This window comes from Lineus longissimus, chromosome 1 (genome assembly GCF_910592395.1).
Source record: "Lineus longissimus chromosome 1, tnLinLong1.2, whole genome shotgun sequence".
Lineage (NCBI taxonomy): Eukaryota > Metazoa > Nemertea > Pilidiophora > Heteronemertea > Lineidae > Lineus > Lineus longissimus.
In genome coordinates, this window is record NC_088308.1 from 10,126,438 (window position 1) to 10,138,233 (window position 11,796).

The 11,796-nt window shown below is 44.6% G+C and overlaps 1 long non-coding RNA gene across 2 annotated transcripts in view; it reads left to right on the forward strand.

Annotated features, from left to right (window-relative positions):
- LOC135488090 (uncharacterized) overlaps positions 1-11,111 on the forward strand; it is a 31,623-nt gene extending 20,512 nt beyond the window's left edge. For both annotated transcript variants that reach the window (XR_010446922.1, XR_010446924.1), the window contains 2 exons: positions 2,329-2,508; positions 4,348-11,111. This is a non-coding gene — a long non-coding RNA (uncharacterized LOC135488090). The remainder of the gene's footprint in view (positions 1-2,328; positions 2,509-4,347) is intronic.
- Positions 11,112-11,796: the final 685 nt, after the last annotated feature.

The following is an 11,796-nucleotide window of genomic DNA, read 5'->3' on the forward strand; positions in this document are numbered from 1 at the left end:
AATCTGAAGTAATCTGGAATTGTGACTTTTTGAAAATTCAGACTCAGTGTTGTAGAGATTCTACAATTTCTATAATCCGTTGTCATGGTAACTGCCCAAACTTAGAAACTGGCCCTGGGACATCCAGCAATGACCATATGAACTCAAAAACTCTTATTTCTAATAATGTATATATCCTTTATTTCAAACTAACAGTGCTTAGTAGGATTTAATAATTTTTAACAGAAATATTACATGTTGGGTATTTAAGAATTTGCCACGCCCACATCACTTCAACATAGAATTTGAGGCCGGACATAGCAAGAAGATGAACTCGAATAAAAATTTTACAGTTCAATATAATTCAAAAATTCCTTTTGCACAGTAATGTGGACATCTAGGGGAATCTGAAAACAGCAGAACATTTGACCTGGGGCCAACACTGGCTCTCTACTAGGGCAGAGACCTGTATTCATCCACGACCGGAAGTGTGGCACAGTCACATAGAGCTTATCAAAATGTCAAGTTGTGGTAAATACATGGCTGGGATGGACCAAAGTGGAATTAATTCTCAATCTGTGGTTGATTCTTAATCTACAGAGTCAGGCCATCACAGAAATATGCTTTTTGATAATATATTTAAGAAAATGTGGTCTCACTGGTCAGTTTAGAACTTGTACTTTGACAGGGCCATATCAATGCGCCAGTGACATTTTGATCGATATGGTGTATGGAAATCTTTTTTTCTCAGGCAATTGGTATTGGAATTTTTTAAAACTTTATTATGCTATTGGCAAAGGGTTCTTCTTGACACATATAAAATTTTGTGCAGATTGATTGGTCCAATGAGTACTTTTTAGCTCACCTCTTAGCAGAGGTGAGCTTATCCCATACCGTGGCGTCCGTCGTCGTCGTCGTCGTCGTCGTCGTCTGTCCGTCGTCCGTTAGCAGGGCACTTTTCGTAACTGTTAGAGCTATTGAGTTGAAACTTGGTACACATGTACCCTTATGTAATGACACCTTGGAGACCAAGTTTCGGTCCGATTCGTTTCATGGTTTGGCCACCAGGGGGCCAAACGTTAAAAGTGAAAATATGCAATATCTCCCTTAATAGTAGTCGGGAAATTTTGAAAAAAATATGGTAGGTACTTCTAGCAAAGGTGCATCATATATCCTCCGGGTTTTTGATTTGACCTCCTTTTCAAGGTCACAGAGGTCAAATGGTGTAAATTGGCCGTTAGGATGTAACGATGGCACGTTTCTAAACTGCAATGACTATTGATACCAAATTTGGTACACATTTACCCCTTAGTCAGGTGATCTCAGGGACCGAAGTTTGGTCCAATATGATTCACCACTTGACCACCAGGGGGCAAAATCCAAAAACCTTAAAAATGTGATTATTCCTTAACTTCTTGCCCGATTGCCACCAATTTGATATCATGAGTACATCTAACCACCATACAGTATATGTCACACAGGTTTTTAATTTGACCTTCTTGTCAAGGTCACAGAGGTCAAATGGCGTAAATTCCCCGTCAGGCTGTAACTATGGCACGTTTCTTAACTGCAATGACTATTGATCACAAATTAAGTACACATGTACCCCTTGGTCAGGTGATCTCAGGTACCGAAGTTTGGTGCGATCTGATTTGCTATTTGGCCTCCGCTCCAGGGAGGGGGCCAAATCCTAAATTCTTCAAAATGCCATTATTCCTAGTAATGACATGCCCGATTGGCACCAATTTTATATCATAGGTACATCTAATTCTAACAACCATTCAATGTGTCACCCGGGTCTTCTTTGATTTGACCTACTTTTCAAGGTCACAGAGGTCGAATGTACTGTAAATTGGCCATTTTGGGGAAATTGTAATTGCTTGGACCTACATCAAACCTAACACTACATGACACAATACCATGCTCTTTATCCATCTTTCCTCCACATGAGGTGAGCACAATGGCCCTGGCCATTTCATTTTACCAAAACCTATGCACAACAATGTACACGTAATGTACACATGTTTTAATAGAGGACTCTGGCCTAGTAGTCAAAATGGTTGACCAAGTATGAAAAATTTGACACTTGCACACACATTTTATCTTATTTTCTCTATTCTGCACGTCCTTTTCATCCCTTTTTCTTGTAGTTGAACCAATACTTATGGCATTATTGTACATATTAACCCTTTTCAGCCGCAATCATGGATTCAGACCTTAAAACTCAAAATAAACCAGAACAGCGAAGCTGATCTGAAGTCGAGTAGTGTAAACTGTATATTATGGACTGGGTATAGTCAACAATGTTAGTATCCTCAGTTAGTATAATATCTGTATTGTCCTTTGCAGCATCCTGTCCCCTCCGGCGAAGTATCCTCAGTGGGCTGACTGTGTTCTCGACCGTCGGTGCAAAGATGATGCCATCCGATCGCTCACGCACAACATTGTTGTAATCCTCATTACTGAAGTGAAACGAGACCAGCTACCATCAGTTTTCTCTGGAGGCATTGTCCTGCTGTAGGGCGAGTGGTAAGAGTGGCCAACTTGAAATCCACGGCTTGGCTTTTTGCTTAGTTATAGCCATCTTGAGTTGAAGTTTACTCTGTGGAGTCCACATGTAAAGTGACCCCCAGGGCATACCTAGTTGAAGCTTGAGGATATTGGGATGGTTCATCATTGTGCTTCTCTGTACTGATGAGCTGCTTAGATAAACAAATACCTTAGCCATAACAAAAGTCATATCCTAATGAAAAATAAACATGTGGTAGGCCTACACATGTGTCCTCCAATCTTTCAAGTTGAGAATGTGAGAAAAGGAGGTTTCTCAGGGTCAAAGGGGTTCACTTTGAATTGGCCACACATGCTCTTTGCTGGCCATATGAAGTTTAAACTTGATAGGTAGGCAAGTGTGAATCTGAAGTAATCTGGAATTGTGACTTTTTGAAAATTCAGACTCAGTGTTGTAGAGATTCTACAATTTCTATAATCCGTTGTCATGGTAACTGCCCAAACTTAGAAACTGGCCCTGGGACATCCAGCAATGACCATATGAACTCAAAAACTCTTATTTCTAATAATGTATATATCCTTTATTTCAAACTAACAGTGCTTAGTAGGATTTAATAATTTTTAACAGAAATATTACATGTTGGGTATTTAAGAATTTGCCACGCCCACATCACTTCAACATAGAATTTGAGGCCGGACATAGCAAGAAGATGAACTCGAATAAAAATTTTACAGTTCAATATAATTCAAAAATTCCTTTTGCACAGTAATGTGGACATCTAGGGGAATCTGAAAACAGCAGAACATTTGACCTGGGGCCAACACTGGCTCTCTACTAGGGCAGAGACCTGTATTCATCCACGACCGGAAGTGTGGCACAGTCACATAGAGCTTATCAAAATGTCAAGTTGTGGTAAATACATGGCTGGGATGGACCAAAGTGGAATTAATTCTCAATCTGTGGTTGATTCTTAATCTACAGAGTCAGGCCATCACAGAAATATGCTTTTTGATAATATATTTAAGAAAATGTGGTCTCACTGGTCAGTTTAGAACTTGTACTTTGACAGGGCCATATCAATGCGCCAGTGACATTTTGATGGATATGGTGTATGGAAATCTTTTTTTCTCAGGCAATTGGTATTGGAATTTTTTAAAACTTTATTATGCTATTGGCAAAGGGTTCTTCTTGACACATATAAAATTTTGTGCAGATTGATTGGTCCAATGACTGAATGAGTACTTTTTTTACCAAAACCTATGCACAACAATGTACACGTAATGTACACATGTTTTAATAGAGGACTCTGGCCTTGTGGTTCATTTTTTTTTGCATGAGAACCGGGTTGTTATAGTTCTTGCTCTACAAGAGATGACCCGCGTTGGATGTTGTTTAGTACGGAACTATAGTAGTAAATAGTTATATGAGGATGCGTCTTGCTGCAAGGAAGCAAAAGTCTGATTGTAGGAATCCTGTTAAATTAAGTAAATTAACAGAGGTTTACGCTCTGCATCAAGAGTCACCCAGCTTATTCCCTCCAAAGACGCGAACCCGGTACACTTTGGTCACGCGGCGGCGGTGGTGGTGCTGTATTTTGGAATAGCCTACCTGCAGTTATACATCGATTGGACAATTTGTCTCTCTTTAAAAAGGCGGGTTAAGCGTCAGCTTTTCCGAGAGCATTTTCAAATTGATAACTTCTTCTCAGTGGTAAAGCGCCTTTGAATCATTCTTCTGAAAAGGGCGCTTTAAAAATAAGGTATATACATTATATACGCGGTACACCCATACAATCATACTGTTAGCTCTAGCTGTTTATCGTCTGCTCGAAGCTAAACCTGTCTCTCTTATTTTTGCAGCAAGATGTTCTACTGCGCACTCCTTGACGGCCAATCATCGGTTAGTGAGTTGGAGGCGCGCAGGCGGAAGACTCCGCTAACAATTGGTGCGGAGAAGAGTTTACGAAAACGGATGCCTTGCGGAGCGCCATTTTATGCTTTCGATAGATAAAGAATCTGCTTTATCTATCCAAAATTTACTTAAAATTTGTTTTGAGAGGCTACCCAGTGAGTTTTTCGCAGCGCTGTTTAGCTTGAAGCGCCTGGTGAAGAATCGTAGCCAGTCGCCCCCAAGTCTTCTCCGGCTCGCTCGATTCTCCATCAGGAATCGACTGCAGCAGTTGCATCCTGCTGATCAGCTGATTAACACCAGCGCTGCGGAACAGCTGGGGTTGCCTCTCTATCTCAGATATTTTTTACCACATAAGTTGATTCCGGCCTCGGCCCTTTGAAGTAGTTAGTTTGAAATTATTAGTCTCCGCCATCGGCTGAGACTTTTGTATTAGGGTATTATTCTCTTCAAGAAATTATTCCAGCAAACTCTCGTCCCCAGGTGAAAGCTTTATATGTACATGAACACGGTAATGCATTGCAAAACATCGATAAAACGAGAGTGTCCATGAACTAAGAAGTCAATCTGGGTTACAGCCGCGAAAGTGCTATGGGCATGCATAGCGCAATACATGTAAATTTTTAACCAATAAACCTCGCCATACCGGCACGATGACTGGTGCCCCGCGTTATGTGTATTACATATTGGCTGCACATATGGAGGAACGTAATGGATAAAGACCAGGGACTAGTCTCCACCATCGAAGCATTTTCTATAATACCGGTAAATAAAATATGATATATGGCGCCAGTTAGGGTAGAACACAACGACAAAGCAACACCGATATCCAATCCAACGCAACTTTAATGTGAGACAAAATAAGCACACGACCAACCAGTCGTCGGGCTGAACTTAGAGTGGCCTAACATACATACATGTACATGCATACACAAATAGTATTAGGGCAATTACAACAATACATAAAAGGGTGTTATTAACAACAATACCACAATTACTGGCGCAACCTCTTTTTCTTTTAGAAAGATGATAGTGAGAGTCCAATATATTCACGAATGATCATGAGAATGAGGTTTGAATTAGAAATGGCCGTAAAACTGCGTTTGCTTTCGATCACGGCAGGAGCGTCGCAGAGGTTGAGGGTCAGTGGACGCGGATATGCATGGTTCACTTTGGGTCGAAGGCTCGGCTATTTCCAGAGGAATCTCGGGAACGGGCGGTGGCGGTGGCGTCTGTATTGGCTCTGGGAGTTCGGATAAGGCACGTTCCGTCGCAGGTACGCACACGGTCACGTCGGAGTCGTCGTCGTCATCGTCATCTGTCGAGTACTTATAGTTTTTAGTGTCTAGAACTACCTGGCTTGGTACCCTATAACACTCAGTTTTCTTGACCCGGTAAGATGCATTTCGCAGTTGAGAACCAACAAGCTTTCTGATATTGCACCAATTGTTGTCTAGTGACGTCAAGATGTAACGATCACGAGATGCAGACTTGTTACGATCGGCGTAGAGGTACACGATGTCGCCGACTTCCCAATCCTGTATTGAACCAGTGTCGGAGGTGCGCGTGTTCGGAGCTTTTGACTTTTCGCTATGTGGGTGATTGTCTTTGCGCTTACTGTGTTGATTTCGGATCAAAGACTCGTCAGACATATTCAGCTGTCTGTTCGTGAACTGGTCACGTTGTAGCATCATTTCACGTGCGGAGAGGCCTCTTGAGCGGACGCGAGCATTTAGGGTTGCAGAGGCAATGGCTAGGGTCTTCGCGGAGATGCACCCACCTGTGGGGTCAGTTTTTAGCAACTCCAACTCTAATTCCTGGACAGCTTTTTCGGCTACCGGGTTTTTGTTGACGTTCTTTACTCTACCAACTTCGATCGCGATTTTGAGTTCTGATAGCTGTTTGTCGCTGACTAAAGCTTTGAAGCCTGGCGCCGGGTCAACGCGAATTACAGCGTTAGGACCATCTAAGGGTCTAATATCAACACATAGGCGGATGAGACCATCGCGGAGTGATTCATGGCGCTCATCTTCGATAAGGGTTGACGTAGTGTATGACGTCACACACTCTCTGAGGACAAGGATGAACTGCCTGTTGCACCTGATCACATCTGCAGCGAATGATACACCGACGGTGTCTGGCGGATCACAAGTACTTTGTTCCGCAAACAAATGTGGGGTTTTCAAAAGCGATGCGCATTTGTGACAAGACTGAGCGACCTTTTCAATGGACTTGTCGAGATCCAAGGCGAAGAAGTAGCGGTGGGTAACCGACTTCAACTGATTGGTTGACGGATGGTCAAGCCTAACATGGAGAGCTGTCAGTAAGCCATCTAGTACCTGACGGGGAACGACTATTCGTTCACGCGTTGGGATGAGTGGTTCGTTCTGGGGTACAACCAAAAGACCGTCTTTTGCAATCGTCGCAGCGTTGAGGTAACGTTTCACGTCCTTACTGTTAGTTACCTTTTTGGAAGGGCGTGTACCTTGCTTCAGGTGCGCATGTGTGCGTCTTAAATCTGCGCACTCAGACTGGATCGATAGCCATGTCGACCTGCTGGTAAACGGGAGCTTGTGAATGCCGGACACAATGTCGGATACGTTTACAGGTACGCGTCGAACGACTGAGTCCTCGGTTTGTTTTACGAAACTGCAGATTTGGCAACCTTGCTCATCACATGGTGGGGCATTGCGGCTTGCAAAATCCGACTGCAGTATGGAAGAGCCCGATACATGGCGTATAGATACCTGGTATCTACTCGCTGTTGACAGGAATGTGGTGACTCTAGGACTAGCAGAAAACTCACCGCGGCAGAGTTTCTCAAATGCTTGTAGCATGGTTTACTGTCTGTCAAGACACAAGTGTTTTCTGTGGCTTGGATTATATAAGGACTAAAATGTTTGACAGCTGCTGCGATTGACAAAGCTTCGACCTCGCACGGTAGCCAAGTAGCTTGTCTGTCTCGTAGTTTTGCGCTAAAGAAACCGGCTAGGTGTACCTTGTCTGACTGAGTGACGTAGAGTGTAGCGCCTAGACCAGGTTTTCTAAATGCGCCGTCTGTTACGATCCACAGAGTGTCACTTGGACGAGGTAGCGTGATAATGCGATTTGTTCCAAGTGTTTTCTCAGCGCTTTTGAAGGCTTCACACAGTTCGTCAGACCAAACAATTTTCTCTTTGGACTCGCGACCGGCGGTAGCTTGGTCTAACAGAGTGAGTACATCGGAACATCTCGGGATAACGCGGGCAAGTACCTTATAGGCGCCAATGAAAGACCTTAAGTCCTTCACTTTCTCTGGGAGATTGCAATTCGAGAGGGTTGCGATGCGATGGGGGCTAGCTTGGAGGGTACCCAGAGACCAGATCCATCCAAGGATGGTTGTACTCTTAGGAGCGATAATCGTTTTCGGGGCTGAAAGTGCGAGACGATTGATATGCAGGACGTGTAGGAACTTCTTGAAGTTAAGGAGGAGCTCCTCTGGGGTGTCTCCACCGATGTAGAGGTCATCGGCTATTTTAGCTACGATGCCTTCTTGAATGAGGTGTCCTACAACGCGAGACATTAGTTCCTCAAGTGCTGTTTCAGAGCCGGGCATGCCCATCGCCGATCGAGTGTAGACACGAACGCCGCGGAATGGGGTACAAACACCACAGTATTTCATAGACTCTTGGGAGAGGGGAATCTGATAAAACGCGCTGGTGAGATCTGTAGTGATTACGTACTTCCACTTTGCGATCTGGCGCAAGGTTGAGTCCACGTCGGGCATTAGGGAGGGCTGGGGTTTGCTGTAGCGTCCCACGTCAGTAAAAGCGGTGACGAGCCGAAATCCGCCTTTGGATTTCTTTACCAAGAACGATGGGTTTAGATATTCCACGTTCACGCCTACGTCTTCAGGGCGTTTGAATACGCCTTGGTGTTCTAGGGTGTCGAACTTCTCTTGAAGCTCGAGTAATTGGTTACGCGCGTACTGAGGGAGGCGACCCTTTCTCTGTGGGGGCTGTACCGGGCCCATGTTAACCTTAGCCTCGAACGGACCGGAAGCTCCGTTGTAACCTTTGAAGTTTGGGTCGAATACGCTGTCATATTCGTCTAGGGTCGAGCGGAATTTGGTGGCTATGTCGGGGGGTAGGATGTTATCAGGGTCAAGACTCACTGTAGCGGAGTGTTTTGAAGAGTCAGACTTAGCCCGTATCAGGGGTGTCTTTGTGCATCGCGTCGGCGCAGGATCTGTTTCCGGCACGAAGACGGGGCAAATCTGGCATATATGTTCGTTGCGTTTTAGGACAACGGGTTCGCTAGTAGTGTTAGGGATGCGGATTTTTCCTGCGATACTTGGTATCACGGCTGGACTAGGCCAAGTTTCTGTTGCGAGTCTGGCGTCTACCTTGGGTTCCAGAGCGAATTCCGAATCGGGGGGAATGTCGACCGGGGTGTCTATTTCAAGGAAGTCACCGGGCCAAATCGTGACAGATTGGTCTGGAGCGCGGATTACGCATGAGCGAATTGCATGACGACCAGATGGTTCGGGTAGTGAGCCGTAGATGTACTTGGAGCCGACGCCTAGTCGGACCTCGCGTTTTGCAGGTCGGACGGAAACGTCATTATGTTCCATGAACGGGGTACCTCCAAGGATATCTACATCAAGGTTTTCAATGACAAGACCTTCAAAAAATAATGGTTGATCGTCTCTGGTGAATGTCAGCCTAGTTTCCCCAATGACTTTCAAAGGGGATGACCCGTCAGCTTGGTGGGCAGACTGTGAGCTTTTACGGATGTCTACGCCAAGTCTTTTAGAAGATGGCAAGCTGATGAGGTTCCCTGTTGCGCCAGTATCAATAGTGATGCGGGCGCCATGGTGTTCATAGAAACAGTTTATGTAGGGTGACTGACGCACCTGGATTCTTTGGGCTGATGGGTTAAAGTCACAGCTACTCGGACCTTGAATGTCACTACTGCAATCAAAACTGGACACCTGAGGTTCCTGAGTAGTTGTGTCATAATCGGCATTGTCATTGTCAAGGATACTTAGTATCTGTCTTGCTCTTACCATGTAGCGGCGATCCTTTTCGGGGAGAAACTTGCACTCGCTTAGGAAGTGTCCCTGATCACTGCGACCCGCCTGTTTGCAAAGAGGACAAGACTTATCCCCTCTGCCGTCGAACTTTCTGCCTGATCTCCCTTGAGGGCGAAACGAATTGGTTTTAGGAACGGATTGGTGTGATGCTGCGGCACGCATCACTTTAGCACTTTCGTTCGTACGTATTTCGTCCAGTAGAGAATCGAGGGCTTGGGAGATCTCCGGTTTTAACGATGATAGGGTCCTCGATCTTAGCTCGGTCCCGTAACGTTGTTTAACGAGTTTGGGTAACTCCGGGTTGATGAGTCTGAGCCACGTAAGTACTACCATATTCTCGAGAGAAGGTGAGAGCTCTTCATCTTCGGTCATGACAGACCTGTGGTGAGATAAGCCGTTCGCTTTTAGTAGATTGTCCTCGACGAAGGCCGCGAGCCGTTGGTATAGGTCCTCTGGTCTTTCGTCAGGCCCTAGTTGAAAGTCGGCCAGATCAAGGAAATGGCCACCCGTTGTCTGGAATCCAAAGTGTAATCGGATAGTTTGCCAAATGAGATCGGTGGATGTGGAGTTCTTCACTATAGTATTCCGGGAAATAATTGGACAGAAGTTCGCTATTTGACCTAACATTAGTTCTAACATGGACACCTTTTGTTGGGCAGTCCACCTGGAACCTTCAGGTACGGTTGCTGGGTCATCCTTGAACCCGCGAACCGGTTCAGTCTTGGTTTTCTTGCCCCAAGTCATACCATCCACCAGAAATTGGGCAAAGTTTGCATCAAGGGATAGGGTGTACACTAAGTTCTGTTTCCAGTTCTCGAACGAACTTATCGTCTCGTTTTTGGTCAAGCACCACTGTTTCGGCGCGCGTTGCATGATGTAATTGGAAATTCGGATCACTTGATATGTACGAATCCGGTGAAGATACGGTGCACGTTAGCACTGTGCCGTGTTTTGCGATTGTCCTACCGCCGTTAGAGTATCGTTCACTCGTAGGCACGGTTTTTGGGTTCGAAGGAACCGCTGCCACCACGCCAGTTAGGGTAGAACACAACGACAAAGCAACACCGATATCCAATCCAACGCAACTTTAATGTGAGACAAAATAAGCACACGACCAACCAGTCGTCGGGCTGAACTTAGAGTGGCCTAACATACATACATGTACATGCATACACAAATAGTATTAGGGCAATTACAACAATACATAAAAGGGTGTTATTAACAACAATACCACAATTACTGGCGTGGAGTTTATGGGCTATGAAATAAGAAAAACGGCAGTGAATTAAAGCAGCTGAGTTTCAAGAATGTGTTCTTCCCTTCTGGACACTTTATTTTGCCTTGATCAGTCGTACTTCGCACATAAACCATCGCTCCGCTGAAGTGAAAGTGCGATGTTTTTGGTTTGTTTTTGTCAACATGCATGGCTGTGTGCATTCACGGCTGATCGACCATGCACTGGATTTCGGTCTGAGAACATTTTTAGTTCCTGGACGTATAGTTAGTCCACGTTATTCGGTGAAAATGTGCTGTACCGACTTGGATCTATAGCAAACTGCAAACCTAATCGCAATCATAACTATTGTCAATGATATATATTGCTTGAAATACACCAGCAATCAATAAACAAAATTAATATTATCTATTTATTTATTCATTTATTCCTTCCATTCATACGAAGCGCACATTCAACTGCGGCTTCACATCCCTTCCTCAAGGGCTCATCTCAAAATGTCCTTATGAAAAAGACGACACAATTCGGTCTCCCCCTTCACCCCTCCCCGCTCTTGCAACAAAGCTAAACAAATGTCCCATAATTCTTCAGAACATAAATTTATATCACTCTCAACCCCCTCCCTACCACTAACACCACATTATTTCGTCTTTTCCCCCTCCAATCAACCGAATCGATCGTCTTATCCCAACATCCAATCTCACCCAGACAATTTCTCAATCCCCCTTCCATTCACAATGCGAACAATACCCCTACAATGAGGCGGAGACTCCAGAGTCTGCTAAGACTCAACTGACAATTCTAGTTGTATAAGCATTGATAGAACCTTTTTCGTAGTAGATCGAATAGAGAAGAATAATATTGTCTAGAATAATTTTAAAAGCCCCGTAATCTATTCGATTCATCGGTTTGCTCACAGCCGGGTTGGTGGTGTCGAATCCCGGGATGGTGTAGAATCGTATTATGAACATTTTTATCTTCATCGGAACTGAACAACAGTTGTATTTACTCTGGGAACGCGCTCAAGATCTGGAGCCAACCGAAAGGGCCGCTAAGGGATTCAGTTCGACAGGGTCTTTATGTCGACATTCG